Here is a 21,810-nt window from a genome sequence, read left to right as displayed (position 1 = left end):
AAAAACTAGAACTTCCAGCGTTAAAAAAATACTTTTGAAACTTTTCCTGTTGATTGCTTTTGCTTGCTGTTTAAAAATAACTACCTTAATTAGTTTCCTATTTACACTTCTATAGAGCATGCAAGTAAATGAGATATACCTATATAGAGATAGAGAGAGAGCTTTGCTTAGTTTGCGTTATTATTTTTCGCAACTTGCAAAAAACACCCTATTTTTACTTACATATACTGATGTTTAAAGCTTGCAGGTAGGTATATTGTATTAAAGTTAAAATTAAAGCAAAAAATCTCATCTGCGCGGACCATGCTCTCAAAAATTATATAATAATTATCAGTGCTCGAAATGGAAAATTTCACGAACAGGAACGAACAGGAAATATCTTTTAGTTTTACATTATGTACTTTTTTCATCATCATCTTCTCCCAATACGCTATCGGCTATAACAATTAGTGGTAACATACAAATATAGTCATTTTAGTTTACGAAATCGTTTTCTAAAAAATACATTAATAATTATACAAATATAAATAACTAAACGTATATGAATCTAATTGGAGTGGGAAACATTATTAAAATACATGAAATAATAGACAAACTAATCACAATTTCCCATTGGTTTCTTTAGCAGTTTGAATAAAAATATGCAACTAAGAGTGTATAGAAATATGAGTGAAGATACTTCGGCTTAAACAAAATACATGCCGCTTTTTTCAAAGCTCTGATTTTTCGTAAATTCGAAATATTTTGATTAAGGTAAACTATTTTTTAATCAAATTAAAATCCATCGTATACGAAAAAGCAAGGGCATGGTTTTTAATAAATTAATTAAAAAAATATCTAATACGCAAGTTTTACAAATGTAGCATTCTTTATTAAATATGAATCATTTTAAACAACCTCAGAAGTGTAGGTACATATTATTAGAAAAAAAAATATTTACATCATGTGGACATGTAGGATAATTTATTCTAATAGGTTTCCAATGTTATAGAAATTGTTATATACAGGGAAATTTTTCATATATTTATCCCGTTGGATTCGGATTGATTTATTTAAATATTTTTATTTCGTATTGTACCTTAAACAATACAAAAAATTTTAACATGCATACGATGTTCACAAATATCTATCTATATTAATTATGGAATTATTTGATTTCAGTTATTAAATGTATTATTTATTAACCATATTAACCATCAAAAACACAGTTCATTCAACCCGAAAAATATCCATATAAAATTAAAACAATAAAAATATATGAGGAAATGATATTTTTTTTTGTCACTCAATGTAAAATATTATAAAAGATTAGGATAAATAATTATTATCTGGCGATTCCGTAACGTTGAGTAGGTAAGTAAAACAGCAAATACGTATGTTCTGGTTACAAGGAAAAGCATGACTATATTTACTATTTAATATGAAATATTTTACCCCCTTAGAAATTATTAAACAACAATTTAAGCTATTAAGTACCTACAAAGAGTTTTTAAACGATGTCAGAGCACAAGTTTTTCGGAAATTTAAAAATTTAGCAAAGCAGCTCCAATAGTTAGGTTTTTTCATGTATGCAATAATAATTATTTAGAACCCAACCCATCAACCTCAGTCGATCCAGTGCTGGATGAAGGCCTCCCTTATTTTATTCCATCTCTCTCGGTACCTACTTAGTTTTTCACTGCAAAGTATTTCCGCTGAACTTCATCAATTCATCAATAATGTAAGAAATATAAAAAATAAATTAGTGTAGAGCAGCAAAGCATGGGGGTTAGGTAATGGGAAACCAAAAAAACACAACTTAAAATGATTAAATTTGGAAAAATAAGGAGTCTAATTTTGTCGCTTCCTCTGATGAAAACGCTTATCATTGGCTGCATACAACTTAACCCAATGTTTACGGGCCGCACAAAATTGTGTTTTTGCTAATTACTTTTCAAATGCAAATTAACACGTTAATTACAAAATTAATCACAAGGGCCCGTAAGCATTGGGTTAAATATTGATAAACGACCAATGAACGACCCCGATTGCATTATGAAATACAAAAACTATGAACGCGTCAAACCCATGTAAATTTCGCTAACATAATAATATGGTAAATGGACAATTCGGTCAATTATGGTTGTCTCGATACAAAATTTAAAGTTTCATTACAAAAAACAATTGGCTACCATAAACGTGCTCAAGAATTTCAACCCTCGGTAGGACAGAATATATAGTATACCTACCTATCTCGGTAGATACTTAGGTAGGGCACGTAGTTTTATTCACACTATTTTTACTATGTTATTTTTGTGCAATATTTAACAAATTAATTAAGTCATTTATACAGTAAAGATAATATATGTATTTAATGTGTTTCATTTAAAAAAAATAAAGTTCCAGTGTGCATTATAACTATTACGCTATTAACTCACTATATTAAGGCATGTACCTTAACCTTAACTGTATTAAAATAATATGTATGAACTTGCATAAAAATAAATGTCTCGTTTTATAAATTAATACTACAGTAAATCTACATTCTAATGTAAAATAGCTTCCAACATTTCCTTACAATCATAAAAACATTTTTTTTTTCAAAATAATTATTGTCCCATAACGTGCGACAATGCAATAAATCTTACCCAGTGCATTTCTTTGTATACAATTTTATTGTTTTATCACCATTGACGCAAAAGGGTCTGTCTATTAGTGCGTTCAATGCCAAATTCGTTGAAAACAGTATTGTCTTGAAAAAGGTTAGTTCTCAAATACGTTGTCTTACATTTACTCTATCACTATTTCAAAAAAACTTAAGTACATTATGTACGGGTCATAGAAAATTCAGTGGTTCTAAACCAGTAAAATTATTTTTTAATAAAAAAAATATTTATGTTTTTGTACCTTTGTACCTATCAATTCATTTTCGTAAATTTTAAATCTAACCCGGAACGTAATAATATTAAGTATGATGCTTGAGGATTTTACTAGACGACTCGCTGTCCGTCGGATATTTTACGAACCGGTACGCCATTTTCGAGGTTTTAACGAACAGGGACGCCATCCTTGGAAATCCCACGAACAGGAACGGCGCTCCGGGGCGTTCCGCTCCATTTCGAGCGCTGATATTCATTAATTCTACATTAATTTGCTGCCTCTTCGAATGTGCCGTCTCTAAGTACTACATAACATGCATTCCCTTACGAGATGTTGCCGCTCGTTAGCCAGGTCTCACACAGAAAATTGTCTCGAGGAGGACATGGTCATAAATCAATATCGCCGGTTATTTGCAACTCTCTTTTGCGTATATAGGTGAGACATGTCGGGACTAGGGAATCCAATCCCGAGCCAAAATTCTGATCCCGGGATTTCGGGATTACAATTTGACAATCCCGGGATCCCGGGACTGGTCCCGGGATTGGCATTTTTTTCTATTGTTAATATAAAATTTTTATATTTACAAATAACATTGATAAAATCGGTTAAAATTAAATCTAGTATAATTTATACTATTTAAGACATTTATTGTTAATATTGTATACGTTCAATCTTGGAAATACATAAGTTTAATGGAGTAAATAATATTGTAATATAAATAATAACGTGAATTTAATATGAGATTGCTGTTTCTGATAGTAAAGACTTAATGAATGGGTTAGCGAGATTTTAAATAGTAAAGCAAATCATCGTGTACATATGGCCTTTCCGCTTCATAAATCTAATAAGTCAGCCAAATATGAAACTGCCGTAAAACGTATTATATCATGGTGGAATTACTTTGTTAATAGTGCGAAGCATTGTTTTTTTCTTATTTTTATTAATTTATGTGAAAAAATAAAGTGAATCGGCAACTTACACATGGGTATAAATCAAACTTCATTCAAACTCAGTTTATTTCTAATATAAGTAGTTATTTGTTATTAAAATTATTTTTTCTGTTATATTTTCGTTTTTATTTTATTTTCCATAAAAATTGATAAAAAAAAATCAATCCCGAAAGTTTCGGGATTATGTTTATCAATCCCGGGATTCATAGGTATCAAAAATAGCTCCGGATCCCGGGATTGGAATCCCTAGACAGGACAGTGATGAATTAAAAGGCAGCTTCTGCACATGCGCCGGTGTAACATTCTGCTTTCTAGATGTGCGTTGTTGTTGAGTATTTTTTTTCATGTGACAAGCAGATATTTTTTTTCTACCAAAAATGTCGCACCGACGTTATAATAATATGTATAAAGTCACACGTATTAAGTGAATGACAACAAAATTACATCGACAAATTCGACGTGTTGGAGTCGAGACGAGTTTCTATGTGCGATCGGTGTTATATATAAGGTGAATATACAACGTTGTTCACGTATCACGGACACTTCAAGAGAGTCTCAAACTGCCTTTTCTTTAATCGAACTGAATTTTGTCAAAACCAGAAAACCACTAAATACCATAAATGATCTTTATACAGTGATTAAATGGAATGGACACTTGGTCCAATGAACAAATACTAATAGGTAAGCATACTGCGCAGATTTTTACAAATAACTTTTCAAATTTTTGAGAATAATATAATTATTATATTATGTACAACGCGTCACATATTGTCACGTGACAATTAACCCTACGCCACCCGTGATAGCGACTAAAACTGGCTTTTTAAATACTTATTCTACCCGCGAATCATGGATACTAATAATGATACAATAATACATGCGAGCAATTAAGATCCTTGGAGCCTGAGGAGCGGACATGAATAACAACTACTCAAAATTTTGAGCGCTAATTAGCCACCGTATATTTTTGACGTTATACTTTGGGAAATCAGATCAGAATGTATTTTTGGCGTGTGACATGTAACACATAATTTATTTTTTCACACGAAAAAAGACGCACTCGATTGGATTCGAACCACCGATTGTTCGGTTATCAGCCGAACGCACTACCTTTACGCAACAGTACTATACTGCGATCGTGACTATTATACAGTGTAATATTATAGTTTAGAATTGTCGGCCATTTGCAATTCCTTATGTAAATAAACGATTAAACTTCAGAGTGACAGTTGGTACTTTAAAAATAAAAACAACGTGAAACCATTATATAATTTAGTAATATAAGTTAAAGTGTATATAAATAAACTAACGGCGTTCCAATAAGCGGTCATTTTTCTTGCGTGTGTAATTTCACAAGATAATTAAGAGCTGGTTAAAGAATCTAGTTTATCACAAGTTTTGTTACGCCAAAGAAGTATAACATCTATCGCGCGTACATAAGTACACACACCAATTTTTTTAATGTACGCTTCCTGCACTTCTGAAGTAACCAGCCAATCGTAAAGTTATTAATTTTTATTTTAAAGAAATTTTGACGTGCAAATTGTTTGAATATGGTTAATCATACGCACCATCTCTATACCGCGACTAACTAAAATATGCATATTATAATATCATACGTTATGTACATATACCTACCGCAAAATAATTACACCAGTGGGATTTGAACCTTTAAAAAGTGTCCACATGCAAATAGGTTGTGACACTATACCATTTTATCGCGCGGCTATCGGTCAATTTGGTGAATAAGGGATGTAATTATTGCGTATCCCGTGGGGTGTTTTCTACCCTATTATGTTTTATAGATTAACGAATATATTTGAGTTAATCATCTCATGAAAATTCTTAAACAAATAGTGAAACTTATAGAAAAACCTAATAATTTTATTTAATATCAATAATTTTTAATCCCTCAATGATATAGGCGCGTCATTTTGACAGATTCCGTTGTCGTGAACAACCGTCGCTTTTGTGGTCATATTACAAGCGTGATCTACATTCTTATTTTACAGCGGCGGTTGTTAACCCGACCCGTCGGTCGCGACGCCAAATTGGGTATTTGTTGCAGTGGCGAAGACTCCATACTAGGCGATTATTTAAAGCCTACCTTATTAAGAAAAATATTTTTTATTTTCATATTGACGTATTTATATAATCACAAATAATAATATATTCAATATGCCCAAAGACATCTGTCGTATAATTATCATAATTTTACGATCTTTTCCCATAATTCAATAAGCACCATTTATGCTATGGCATCTCTCGAAAGTTTAAAAAAATAAAACACATCGCGTTTCCCTTCACATATTGTATAGGATTATTTTAGCGTGAATCGTCGGGTTTTTCAATATGAAGTTTTTTTTCTCATAATTTCAAAATGTCTGACGTCCCGCATACAAATCTACAAGCTGTTTTGTTAGCGCTTACATCGCTAGAGCACATTTATTCAAAATAATTAATAAGAAGCTAATTTAAAAAATAATTTCTATGGGATTCAATCACATAAATATGTATTGATTGTTGTTAAAAATATAAAATAATTGATCTCGTGATTTTTATTTATCTATTAGTTCACTCATTAGACAATTTATATATCTGATATTTTATTTACCTAAGTCTGTGTCATAAATATAGAAGTATTTTAAAATGCCTAGTTTTACGGGTTAAATTATAAATTGTTATGGAACATAACATACATAAACATACACAACAACGGATATTTTCAAAGATGATAGGTAATATATCTTGAGCGTATGTTACGTTTATAAATGTTTAGGAAAATACATAAGTAATTCAAACTAATTGCTTATTTTTATAAACTAATTATAACAAACCACTTAAGCTTTTGAAATTTCATCGATTTAGCGTAACTATTCATCAGTAATTTAATATTGGGGTATCTTCTTATTTCCCGTAAATATATCTGACAAACATGGTTACTCCCACAGCCTACCTCTTTCAAAAAGTCACCCTTCGCCACTGGTGTGTTGAGAATTGAAAAAAAAATGATAATGTAACAAAATAAAATAAATATTTGCAAGTGCAAAGACGTTCTAAATAAATTTGAATCACTCCGGAGTATTACCTTGATTTAATTACAATGCTGGTTGCCCTTCATTAGTGAAATTTGAAACATCTCGGATAGTGTATTTTTTATAATTAAATCGCATGAATCATCGACGGATTGATATCTGAAAAAATATAGAACTTAGTACGCAGGCAGTGAAAAATTTAAGTTCGATTCCCAATCGAACAACTTTTTTTTCGATTTTTTTTTTCTAAATGGTATGTTTCTAAGGTTTTTTTTTAAATACGACTTTTCAATAATTATTACATCCATAGTCGGATATATTATTACCGATTACCGAGAAAACATAGATAACAAAATAAAATGACATAAAATAAATACAACACTGATTCGAATAAAAAAAACGAGGTATCCATAATAATACCAAGATGACCATTTTTTGTTTATTTTATAATTTCTGCATTATTTTGAAAAGAATGAAATGGAGAATCCACTGGCATAAATAATATGTAGTTCAATTCGCTTTATAGTTATACTATTAAAAATTCTAACTCTATATTTGGTATAAATAAACTGATCAATATACAACAACATATTAGGAAATTAAATATTATCGATTGAGATCACTTGATGGAATTAAAATACAATTATTTTTTTGTTACGCCATGGTGATGTTAAACATTTCAATTCTAGAATTTTAATATGCTTGAGTAGTGTATTGTCATTAAAACTTTGGTATATAAATGGAAATATATTTATATTGTGGCATATTAGGTATAAGAAAGAGTATACATACCTAGAGAGTGCTTCAAGCCTTTACCTTAGTTTAAATATATATTAAATGTGTACTATGATTTGTATTTAAATCTTGCTACAGAATTCATTGATCAAAGTATAACATTCAGTTTTATCATTATTATTCATTCATTTGGTCCACGAGGAGGTAAGTCACTAGGTAGGTACTATTCGCAACCCTCGAAAGATTTATCCTGACATATGGGAAACCATTGTGGGGTACTTGTCTGTAATAACACGGCAGACCCTATTTCATACTTTGATAGCCTTTTTTTAAACAACGGTTTTATAATAAATATATTATTTTTTGTCAGTTTTATAATTATAAGAGTTACGAAGATTCTACTGTATGCGTATAATTTTATATTGATACAATTTTTCTACCTACTAATATTATAATAACATTGACACTTATGTCTGTCTTTTAATCAGCGTCGTGACTATTATAATGACAGCACAAAATACTTTTATTTTCATTTGTTTTTGTCTATTAGTATTTGTTACTTGACCAATTTTGATGATTAAAAGCTTATCAATACACTGTATCATTTTAATAGTTTTTATAGGGCTCTGTAGTTAGATAAAGCTTTTCTAAAATAACGAACTTGCAACAATTGCATCACGAGTATGATACTGCCATGCATATCTAAAGGCACTGGATATGTTCAAATAAATTGAACAACTGGGTGGAGTCGAGCGCGCCTGTATCCAACTGTCGTCTATATCATTGATTTATTTAAACAGAAATATAATGATTTTCATTATATTTCTTTAGTCTGTATGCCTCTCTACTTTTTCTTTCACATTACACGCGGACTAAGTTGTGGGTGATCGCTATTTATTTAATATTATTGGGTAGTTCAACTAACTTCCTTACTATAAAAATATGACATTATGAACCTACGGTTATAAGCACAACTATCCCATAATAAGGGTAAATGATGTCGAATTTGAAAAAATATTAGTGTAAAAAAGATTTTGCGAACAAAAATATCTACTCCTATTTAAGCTAGATAGCAAAACATATGAGCCACTCTGTTATATAGTTGTAGGTAAACGCTCTAATTTAAAATACATACTTAAACAACTCAGTGATCATTGAATAATCACCAGTAGAGGTGGCTATCTTGCTCCGTCGTGTTGAGAAAAAAAACAAATGAATCGATGAACCTAAAGATAAACAATTGATTGAAAACGAAACTGACATTCATAAACCATAACAATATTATGAGACAACCCAGAATATTGGAAGACGAAAAAACGTGAAAGACGTGGTTAGCGAAAAAAATCCACACTTCTTTAACTAATATAATATTCTGAATACGCTCATAAGTCAATGGTTGGCGACTAAAGTATCACCCCGTTGCAAAACACCCGACAAATAATAATACACTCATACGAGTAAGTATATCGAAAAGGGGGTGAAGTGCCCAATATTTTAATATGCAAAACGGGGCTCATTGCCGCTATTCTACACCCTGTGTGTGTACTATTTATTGAGATTGAGCTATAACGCATATGAAATAATATATACTTACAAAAATGTCACATAGCTAGTTTATTTCACCCTGCCATGCTCTGACTTTGGAGTATATAGAGGTCACAATATTTACCGTAGCCCTGAAAGTAATTCTAGTGTTTTTTTTTAGTATAGCTGAACTGATAACTGTAGAAACATTATTATACGTTATGGCAGTATTAAAGCATGGTGACCTAAACTAGTGCATAGACCTAATGCATTTTTACATGTAAATTGTACTTAAAATATTTCACGCGTGGCACAGTTCACCGTGAGCTTTCTTATCGGAAAGAGATGACCGTATACTATACAGTCTCCTATTTCATTAGATTCAATATGAATATTAATTCAATTTTCATAGCTGATGTTGGCAAAATTCTTTAATTCAAGAATGAAAACCTAACCTAATCTAACAAACAATCCAGTATATCGGCTATTTTCAAAATTTGTTTGCTGCTGGCTTCCTGTAAAGTGTAAACCGACAAGAACATTGTTTTATTTAGATATGAATTTTATATCAGTACTATGCGACCCAAAGAGTTTGTATGGTCTTTAATATAAGGACATATATTTCCGATACAACATTTCAGGGCGAAGTGTGATACGGCGAACTGCATACGTACAAGTTTCCGGACACAGCAATGCATAACCGTATACCTCATGTAGGTACCTATTGCAGCTATTGCTGCAACTAAACTGGAAATTCCATGGTCTAATATACGTTGAGTTAAATTAAATGAACACCATCTAAGTGTATGCAACATCTCTCTAATGTCGATTTCTGTTTAATAGACTAATATTATAAAATATATTATTATCTCAACATACAAAACCATATCGAAAGGGTATTCAAAAATAAATTAACCGAATAATATCATTCACGTTTCATGAATTGTATTTATTACATTCGGGGTGTACCAGCCCTATGACCAATTGCATCAAGATAATGTAACAATAAACCTAAAAAATAATTGCGCATTTAAAAAGCTATTTTAGATAAGGATTATTTAAACAAATTGGTCATGGTTAATGAAAGAGGGGGTATTTAGATTAACCATCAAGAATTAGCCATGCCTCACCCCAATCAACATTTTTATACTAATTGTCGTCAATGGCATTCAGATTAAACAAGTAAAGAGAAGTTTATCTATCTGAGATATATAAGTATTTATAAATGAATATATTATATTTTGAAATACATACCTCACAAAAAATCTTAGTAATGGAGGTGGACCTAGTCTCAAATAAAAACGTTTTTACTGGTCTTGGTATACAAATTTTAGACCACGAAAGTATAACAAACAAACATGGGCAACTATATAATATTCAAAACTTTGTGAATCAGATGTTCTCAGGTAACAGTTCGAATCAAGGAAAGGCAATGCCCATTAGAAATAATTCACTTACCGATTGATATTTCAAAGAAATTTTGACAGCCAAGTATTAAAACGCGGCCAGGGAACGTGGCAAGTGGTTAAATCGCACCCTCACATTATTCCACAATCACGACTTCATGTTTTATCTGAGATCCGGGCCTCGACTCCGCGAGGGGCCATTCCTGAGGGGGACTGCTTTTTTATCTATTTATCAAGATACAGATTTTAAATTTTACATTTTGCAGTAACAGTGAATTATTTATTATTTTTTCAATTTCAATTTGTGCAACAAAATAATTGTAGGTATCTACACAGTACATACCATATCTGGAAAGAGTTAAGAGTAATTTTCCATTTTCTGAAAATATAATCTATTTTACAAAGACTATTTGTGTTGTGTTCTAAAATTTGAGGAAAAAAGAGACAAGGATTATTTGTGACGCCACATGATAACCATATTCTCGTTTAATTAATAGTTATGCCAATTAATATTATTTCCACGAAAAGGGACTTTTTATTCTTCAATTGGTAGTGCTATATGTAGCTAAATTCGAGCCTTGGCTTCCACCACCGTTTTTCTCCATCTGCGATCCATCTCCAGTATTAGTAGACAGTCCTCGCAGGACACTGCGTAAGGCATTGGCTTCTCATTTGCGGACTACGGGTTTAATTCCAGGTCAGGTCACAATACATTTATCAGATTTTTTCATAACCTCGGCTTTTATTTTTAAAATATTTACTACTGTATAAGACATAAGAGTTATTAATTAGAAATGATAAACGCTTGTATTTTAAATTTTTTTCGTAGTACTTTTGAATTTGCAACTTTGGAGTATTTTTCAGCAGCCTTGACGGTCAGTAAAACGTACACATAATACATTCTTTATAAAAAATTACGATAATGCTAAATTCTAACCAGTTTATAAATCATGCGTCAAAATAAAATATGTTAGCTAACATATCGTATATAAAACAAAATCATTACTATAATATCTATAGCCAAGTTGATAAGTATATCACACATCAAAAAAATATAGAAAAGCAAATCACTTTTATTTTATTCAAGGGGTGTGATTCTCTTCAGATCTTAGATTTGAATTTAAATTTCAAATGCATTCTAGAATCTCGATACATCTGCCCCTCCGTTTATTTTAGCATCTTTTCTACATTCTTTGTTATATTATTTTATTTGTCTGCAGATTTGGACTTTCACTATTTTATTTATTGCAAATAATCATTTTTATTCGTTAACAAAATTTAAATGCGAATAAATATGTCTACAAGATAGTTCATAATAATATTTTAATTTAATAAACGGTACATAATCTCAAATTAATTTTATTTGTCCTGCATGTTGTAATTTCAATTTGGAGGAAACAACTGGATGGAACTGGACCAAAAAAATGAAGAATATTAAAAAATAACTTTTAACTAGCTGTTGGCAAATAGTGGGTGATCATTATTAAATATAATAATATTATATTTAATAATTTAAATAATTTAAAATATTTAATAATATTATATTTAATAATTTAAATAATTTAAAATATTTAATATTATTATATTTAATAATTTAATAAATTTAATAATTATGTGCAATGTGCATATTATGTAATGATATCACATACCGTGTTTCGTCATACAACTCTGACCAGACGGGTTAACATAATTATACAATTATCAGAAAATATGAAAAAACGCGATTTACCTGATAAATACATACCTTATAATTTTTCAGACAATTTAAACTAAAAATAAAAGAGGACGACATTCTAAATCTGATTAGGGTTGTATGTTGGTTTGGGACGTAATTGTGCCTTGTTGTTATGCATTATGGAAGCATAATGACTCTGCTACATGTAGAAATATTGTTCATGTGACAAAATGAAGTCGATAGTTTAAACATATTATTAAGTAAAACATATACAGTGACGTAACAATAGCGTGGATAAAAAAACACCACAGAGGGTGCTCCATTTCTCGTTATTACAAATTCAATTTGAATAAACTCTGTGTAGTAAAATAATCCAAACTAAACCAAAAGGGCTGTTAAGAGTTGAAAGAAAAAAATATTAATAAATTATTATTACAATTGAAATTAATAACCACATGGAAGAGTAGAAAGTACAAATCAATTAATAACTGAAAGATGGTGTAAATCTTTAAATGAAAGAAAAGAATTTTTAAACACTTTGAATGAATCATAATATAATATTGTTTTCTGGAATATATTAAAATTGGACATCAATGATTTTCTTATAAAGTCAACTGGACATTTTTGATCTATTTATTAAAAGATTTCAAATGGGGCCTCGAAACAATTAAAGCTAATCAAAAAATTACGAAATGAAAAGTTTCAAATTCCTTAGAAATTTAATAGAAACGTAACAATATCCCGCAGCTAAAGTAAAAGGGGCCTATAACATGACCACCCAAACAGATACTATTTTCACACAAAAACACTAATATCATTATGTGTCATCACTGTCATTTTTGATAATAATTATTTTTAGTTACAGCGTGTGATTTTGGGAAAAGGGTACTTTGATAATTTTATTAGATACCCATATATATGGACACCCACAGTGGCCGCGCTGCTTAAGCGTTGGACTATAACGCTGTGGGTCCCAGGTTTTAATCCTGAGTCTGGCAAGTACACATATTGTTTTTCAATTTGTGTCTGTCAGGGTATGGACCTAATGGGTTGAGCAAGTGGCTGACATCCATTTCTCATTAAAAAAAATCTGTTAATACAAACTTCTACTCTGTGGAGGTCCATATAATCCTATTAGGATCGGACATGATCGAAAGAAATGAAGAAGAATATATATTGGATATCTAGTTGGAATTTATGGTTTTTCTTTTATTTTTTTATCGTCGGGACATCAAAATCAGTTAGTGCGTCAGACTTTCACGTCTCTGACTGCATTTGGATCTTATTGCAAATGACCTCATTTTAATTGTTTTTTTAATAGCTATTTTACGTTTATACGAAATTAAGAGTTTATTGCTAATGTATGTAAAGAACTGTGCTCTTTTTTGTGTGTAATAGATTTTGTCACATCTAAGTAAAAAAATAGATATTTTAATGTGTAGAAGAAGCTTAAATTGAGAAAATCATTTTCGACTCTAAGTAAAATTACTTATTCAAAACATTAAATATATCACAATATCAAAAACTTAATTGTACATAAATAATGTAAAAGAAATAAAAAGAAACTACACCAATTAACTTCTAAGCAAAAGTATTTTGAAAACTGTGATTTAATTCAAAACCAATTATCTTAGCTGCAACCAAACTAACTTAAGCACTTTTACACTGAAACCACAGAATTGATAAATCATTTTTTTTTTAAATAATATGAATAATCACATAATAAAAGGATACTATATTTTGTTTTGTTTATTTTTTATAAAATAATGAAACAAATAACTAATGACACAGTTACAATTTGAGCAGCCTTTTTTATATTTAAACAACCAAATGTCACATTTTGGTTTCTCTTTGATGTCAACGGATACGATTAAATAAAAGGGGGGTCAATTTCGATAATGATGCGAATAATTGTTATCATTTGGGGTTCTAAAAAACATGCAAAACTGAAACTAAGAAGGGCTGATTATGCCGTCAGTGGGATTTGAAATCAATCATTGGGATTGGTTCTTTAGACCTTTATAGAGTTTAAAAATACTTGTAGCCTAGCACGGAAAATACAGGTATCTATTCAATTTCTACTGCCTGCTCAAAGAGAAGTAAACATATCAATTTTTGACCTCGTTTTATTGTTGTTTCTCGAGTAAACATTTCCTTAATAATTATAACAATTATTTGATATCATTAAATACCTAATTGAAAGGAGAATGTAAGGATATACACGCATACTATAAATAATAGTATTAAATATCGGTATCTTTGACGGTTGATTGAGGTTATGTATCAAAAACTTTTACTGTCATTTTCTGACAGTCGTATTTGGCATACAAGTATGGATTTACCACACATCTTAAGGGGCTATAACATAATCCTACCAATCGATAGGGACCTCAGAGCCCTAAAACTTAATTGAAAAAATCTAAAACTGAATGAAAACCCTTTAGTTTAAAAAAAAAATGCCGCCCCGCTTGGAGCGATCCTAGACATCAATACATCACTGGACTTTTTGAACGTAGTAACGATCCTCAACGAAGAGAAATACAGACAAATAAAAAGAAAATTTTATGATATTATTATATTTCTATTGAAATAAATGTTAACAAACCCTTACAACTAACCTTGTAAACGTTACGTGAGAGCTCAGAATGCTTTTCATTGATTCGTGATTCTGCAAAAATAGCAAAAAGACTAAATTTTATTATCTCCATGTGGAAATTCTGAGCCCGACTTCCATCGGAAAACTTTCCCCAAATCGCCCCGAGCGAAAGGTGTTCGATCGTGAGTGCACTTTCAACCCCCCACAGTAGGGGAACTGAGCCCGTTATCGACCGGTTGGGTCAGTCATTTGGAAGTAGGGGATCGTGAAATTTGATCAGTAAAAATTTTCTGATTTTATGCAAATTTATAAATAGTTACTACATCTGAATATTAATTTTCAAATAGCAATGCTACAGAATCTTTAACAGCTAAAAATTACAAGTTTATGGCTATTGAAGATAAAAACAGAGTCTAGGAAATTTTGGACTACTTAGGTACCTACTTATGTTTTTTTAACACACAAAAAATGACAAAACTTTCACAGCTTTCAGCTTTAATCAATGAATCAGATAGGGACTACTGTGGCTTCCTTATCAAAATCACTGAAGCTAATTCCAGTTTAATATACAATATTATAGTTATATATAATAAAAAAAACAACGAACAGAGTATCAGGGTTTTTATTTCATCATTTTCATATGTGTAAACTCCATCTGTATAGAAGAAGTCACTGTCACAATAAGTACGTTTGTGTGTAGTGTCCTGAGAAATTTCTTTACACATGCTTTTTTTTAGGTGGCAATTGGGTGACAATTGGCAACATAAATAATTATTAATACTACTACTTCACATAGGCATTGCAATACAGGTATTTCAATATTTTTGAATACCGAAATACCGATATATTCGATATTGAAAGTTGAAACAAAATGCATTAATTAACATAAAAGGCTTAAGAGGACTGTATTTTTTTGTCGGCTTACGCATTGTCCAGTTTACTTTCATTGCCTTTCGATGTCCTTGGTAAACAGCAATGATACGTTCAGATTTGCGAAATACATTTGTATTCTAGGTAGTTGCTTCCTTTATTTTGAATTTATCCTAAGTTTATCTACTAAAGATTAATTTATACAACAATGGAGGAATATAATTTTGTTGAACAAAAATGTGAGAAACATTGTTTTTGATTTTAATTCCAACGGGATAAAAAATAAAGATATTTCTAAGTGTAAAAAGTTCAACTACTAGGTATCTGTAAACATCAGCATCTCTACCATATCTTACCTTTTCCTATTTACGTTTACAAATATGTACATATTATTTAGATATTTTTGCTATAAAATAGAAATTTTTATGTATATTAATTGCTAGATACTGTTTTTCCATATATTTCACGAATATCGGTATTAATACGGTATTCAATAGGAAATACCGAAATACCGGTATTGGTATTTTCATTCGGTATTGCAATCCCTAACTTCATTATACTCCTGTATCCGGACCATTAGACAAATACGACCACATGGCGCTAACATTTGTCCAGTGCCAAGTCCTACACTCCTTACCTTGTCAAATCTGCAGCGAATATATCACGTTTGTATCATCATGAGAGATGGTATGCTACAACGATAGAAACCAAGTGCCTGCCATCATGTTCCCCAAGGGTACGGCGTGTCGCCCTCTTGGCTATCATTCGGAGTGCAAGTCCCAGACCAGTGAAGAACATTTTTGTGATCACATTCATCAACAAAGACTGACGTCGAGCGAACTCGAGGTTGTGTTAACTAAGGAGCGCAAGGCACGGAATACAATGGTGACTTACATGAGGCTCCAAGCTGTTTCAACGCAGACTTATTCGTGCCCATACGGATGCCACGGACAAATAAACAAAATTAACTATATATTCGAATTTGATTCACATTTTTTTTAGATTTAATATAAAGACATATTTTATAATGGTATATCTATATATTATTATATGGTATACTATATACATTTTACATAAATACATTATATCAATTTTTCTCTTCGAGTGTATCATTTACCTATGTTACTTATTTCGACGATTATACCTATATTTCTTTTTCATTGTATGGTTATTCCCTTCATTTAAAAACCCCTGATAAACCATCGAACATGCTTCTTAACCCTTAGAGTACCACGCTTTTGAGTTTGACAAGAATTTGCATACAATTTAAGAGACAATGACTATTTAAATGTTAACCCTTTGAGGGTTATCTTTGGTATTCGATGAGTCTATTCATTTTGGAAAAAATATTATTGTCCATTAAAATAATGGCACAATAAAACTATAAGTAATGTTTTCATTGCTTTTATGTTTTACTGATTGTTTGAGAGAGAAAAAATTTGCTAAGTTCATTTGGATTCAAGATCAGAGAGTAATGATAGTATCTGTAGTGACATATATGTCTAAGAGGTCATAATTATGTTGTTTGGGAGTAACAAGTTAAAGAATAAATACAAATAATATAATTTTTGAGATTAGATTCCATGAAGTTGACCAAATTTTCGCCTGCGGCTCCAAAAATACGTGTAAACCAGAAATTAAATAAATCTTTGCATCTTGGTATCCACTTAAAAAAGTCAAATAATGTAGTAGAAGTGTGTAATGACATACAATATAATTTTAGATCAAAAATTATATGGCATTTCGACTCTACTCAAGGGTGCTATTTTCCATAGGTATATCAATGGGTAGTTGTATCTAGTTTGATTCCAAAATTTTTAAAAATCAGTAGAATCACTTATGCGACCTAGAGCACGCCGATGACCCTGTCCTATTCGACAACTCAATCGAGGGCATTCAAGACACAATCGACAGGTTGCATAACAACTCCTCTCGCGTCGGTTTGCAAATCAACGCGAAGAAAACCAACGTCTTGTGTAATAGCACCTGTCCTGATCCAGATTTTTCTCTGAGAGTCGACAGCTTCAAGTATCTGGGGGTACACATCACGGGAGATGGCATTTTGCTGAAAGAGCTCGCTATCCGAATGGGAATGGCTGGAGCAACATTCAACTCGATGCGGAATGTCTGGGACTCACGATTGTACTCGGTCAAAACTAAATGCCACCTATTCGACGCTTGCATTCTAACGGTGCTGCTTTACGGTAGCGAATCAATGCGCCTTACGAAGGCTCAGAGCAACCGTATACTGAGATTCGAAAGCAGATGTTTGCGACGAATACTGGGTGTGCGGTGGTATGACTTTAGGAGCAACGAGGAGATAACAGAACGCACCAAGCAGCCTCTCATCACGCTGAAAGTGAAGAGGCGACGTTGGACCTGGCTCGGTTACGTGCTGCGGATGCCATAAGAGAACTTCAACCTAGCTTGCCTGTTCTTCAAGCCGACCGGATTCCGGCATCCTGGAAGGCCGTTAAATACAATCTACAGAGTGTATACGGTGGAGCTACGGGATGCTGGTTTGACCTGGAACGAAGCAAGAAGACTGGCGAGCGACAGGGATTCTTGGAGGCGCCGCGTGGTGTCCATATGCTCCAGTTAAGGGGCAGATATGGCAAAAGAAAAAACAAAGAAAGAAGACTCACCTATCTAACTAATTTGTATTTTAGAACGCCGTGGAAAAAAATGACACCAAGGATAATGCGGGAAGAAAATATTTGAAAACCACTGGTAGGTAAATAGCTCAACGGATTTCTTAATCCCTTGAGCTATGATGACAACGGAATGCAGGGATCTTTCAAAAGACATAACTAAACATTTTAAAGGAGTCACTATCTTCAACAGTGAGGAACACGAAATCGAAGCAACGTGGCGGTAAAAATGTTCTTTTGGTACTATTGCCCACATCATATTGATAATAATAATATGTAATGTCGATTGTATGTATTCATTTTATATTACCTAGTATATATTTTCTACTGAGCAGGGACATGAATCTAGGATCTTGCTTTATATCTGACGCTAGCCACAGTGCCAGACATTGTAATTATATTCGAGATACTGCTAATTAAAGTTGTCTAGAATATTATTACACAAATAGGATCTTAGCAGCATAATAATCGCGTAATCATTATTCAGTTTGTTCCCTATTTTAAATATGTTTATATTATCTTAAACACATAATTGCAGAGCGATCCGACGCGGTGGATTATTTTTTGCGGTCGCCTGTCAACCTATAGAGCAAAAGTTCGATGCCTTATCTTAGCATTAATATATTTGCATAATCATAAATTTATTTTACCATGGTAGGTTTTGCATAGATGATACCAACATTATTACATCCTCTGGGGGTGTTCCCGTTCTGGCATGAAAAAAGTTCATTGAACGTTTTTTCCCACATCTTTGAAAAATCTAGTGCCACAGTGGTTGGGAAACACTGGCTTAAAAGTATTTATTCAATGTAAAAATATACGATACAATTTGTTTTAATCACTAACTCGAATTATGTATTTCTGCTGTAAACTGCTGAATAACTTATATTAAATTTATTTTACATAGGTACATAATTTTGAAAACACTTCTGAATAAATATATCATTACCAATAGAAAAAATTAAATTTTTAAAAAAAATACGACACCCAGCAGGAACCGAACCTGCATCTCTTGGGTTTCGCGCCCATGCACGTAGATCACTATGCCATAGACGTCATACTTAATTGCGTCAAATTTTAACTAATGGCTCTTAATACTCTCTGAAGCGCTTTCGAAATTGAGTTACTATTGGCGATCGGCTTTTGTATTTTAAATCAAAGTTGGTATTGCTTTAATTACTAACCGACGTCACGGATCACTCCAAGATTTTTTATTGTAACTTACTTGAACGTGCTAATAACTTAAATTAACTATTTTGTTATACAACAAATAATTCAAAAGATTTAAGAATGTAACATTCTAATTACTAAATTATTAAAATATGTAGGTATGTTCGTTGAATAAAAATAATGTTAATTAAATTTATTTTGTTTTATTTTAAACAATGATGACATCTCATAATAATTGTAGCATTTATATTCTTAAATAAAAATCGCCAAGTAATAATCTCTTTACTGAATTTTACTTGTCAACAAAAGTTATTTCATTGTATCCAGCTTAATATCCCATGAGACTAGCGTACGAGTAGGTACTAGAGCTTTAAGCTTCGTATACAAGATTAAGTATGTATCTCCACATTCATTCGAAGTTTCAACACGTTGATCCTGTTAACCGGATTAACTAACCATTGATAGAATATTCTTATCGAATTCGGGATATGGGCCGGGAGGTACATAGCAAAAATATTGATTGATTGGTAAAAGAGACAGCCGTTTACGGAAAATATAACATGTGTATCATATTACTATATCCTCTTCACAATTTTATTCATGTCCACTCCTTAATTGGAGCATGTGGATGCTACACAACGCCTCCAAGAATCGCTAGTATTCTTGCGTCGTCCATGATGATATTATAATAATTATTATATACTATACCATAGTTTAAATAATATGATCAAGCGAAATTTAAAAGATATTGGTCACTTTCATATTATTATAAATTTCTGAAAACTATAGGTATTAAGATTTTGAAGTGACATTAATAAAACACAATACATAATTACGTACAAAATAATATATACACACATATGAAATAGTATATGATTACGCCGGAATCGACTACTGGTAGTCTTATAACTAGGAGCTACACTTTTTATTAACTGTGACTACGTGCTGAGACAAAAATTTAATGCCAATTAGCCATTTTTGAGAAGGGCACACGGCAACTCAGTGACGCGACGGCTTCAGGTAAAAGAGAAAAATAGAGGGGGCGATTATTAAAAATAATGTACCTATGTACTACGATTTTCGTGTCATTTTTAAATGAATACTTCTCCACTTCGAGCTATTGTTTATTTGATTCGACCCCCCCCCCCCCACCCCAGTTTAACAGTAGGTACACAATGTGTGAATATCGCCCAGGCGTAAAGTGAATTATACGAATATTCGTAATATAACATAATAAATATGATGCAAAATCCGTAAATTATATTAAGTAATGTTTCAAAGAATACTTAACTAACTCAAAAGCGATCCTCAACAATGATATTCAAATCAAACTGGTCAACAATTACGGCTATCTAGAACAGAATCTATCAATTGGTAGAGATATATGACCAAATTTCTGCTAACCGAAGTGGCATGGAGCGCATTTGTGTACCTGAATAATATTATTATATTCAAATGTTACATTATGACTCTGCCTAAACTATAAAGAATTATTCAATCCATGTATCCCACCAGTGCTCACAAGGATACGTGAGTATGAATAAGAATAAAACCATGAGTAGAATAACGTGGCATGGGAATATGCATGTTGGGAATAACGCAAAAAGACCACAAAATATACCTGTGAAAGGTCGCAAAGCAGATGATAACGCAATTTACCTGACATCGGTGGTAGCCGCTGGCAACGCCATATATAATCCGCTGTATTAACAAATACATCAATATCGTAGCCGATAAGACCTTGCAATTGAGAAAAGTGAACGGAAGTAATAGTATTTCGACCCCGACTAATGATGATTATAATATGCTCCCAATGTCTTGGGAAGTTGTTTATGCAAAACTCCTGCAGTTTGAAGGGAGACTAATCCGTTTCTCTGCTCTATATTTCCGCGTCACGGGTATTATAGAGACGTAGCGAACAGTGAAGGAAAAACTATGTGCTTTTATAATGAGAGATGACAGTCTAATATTAGAAATTACAATCATGCGTGGATCTGACCCCGAGGCGCGTATATTAAAATCTAAACACCTCGCCGATTAACCATTCGCTCGGTAATCAATGATAAATACCTGCATATTTTTCCACATAACATTATACGCGATGAGTTGATAGCGTTATCTCAGGCTAAATCATTTAAAATACAATCTTATACTGAGCATAATATTTTATAAGCTAGGGGCTAGATATATTATAGAGATGAACGGATTAGGTATACACTTAGGCTTTGAGGTTGCTGAAAATAAAATCTTTTTCAAAAAAATCTGTCTTGTACTATGTCGATAGAATACAGTAATTTTCATACGACTGATTATTAAGCTACTTTGAATATTTTTGAATA

This window comes from Rhyacophila brunnea, unplaced genomic scaffold, assembly GCF_057557595.1.
Source record: "Rhyacophila brunnea isolate RB1 unplaced genomic scaffold, BYU_Rbru_1.0 scaffold_12, whole genome shotgun sequence".
In the NCBI taxonomy this organism is placed as follows: domain Eukaryota; kingdom Metazoa; phylum Arthropoda; class Insecta; order Trichoptera; family Rhyacophilidae; genus Rhyacophila; species Rhyacophila brunnea.
Note: the sequence above shows the minus strand (reverse complement) of the source record.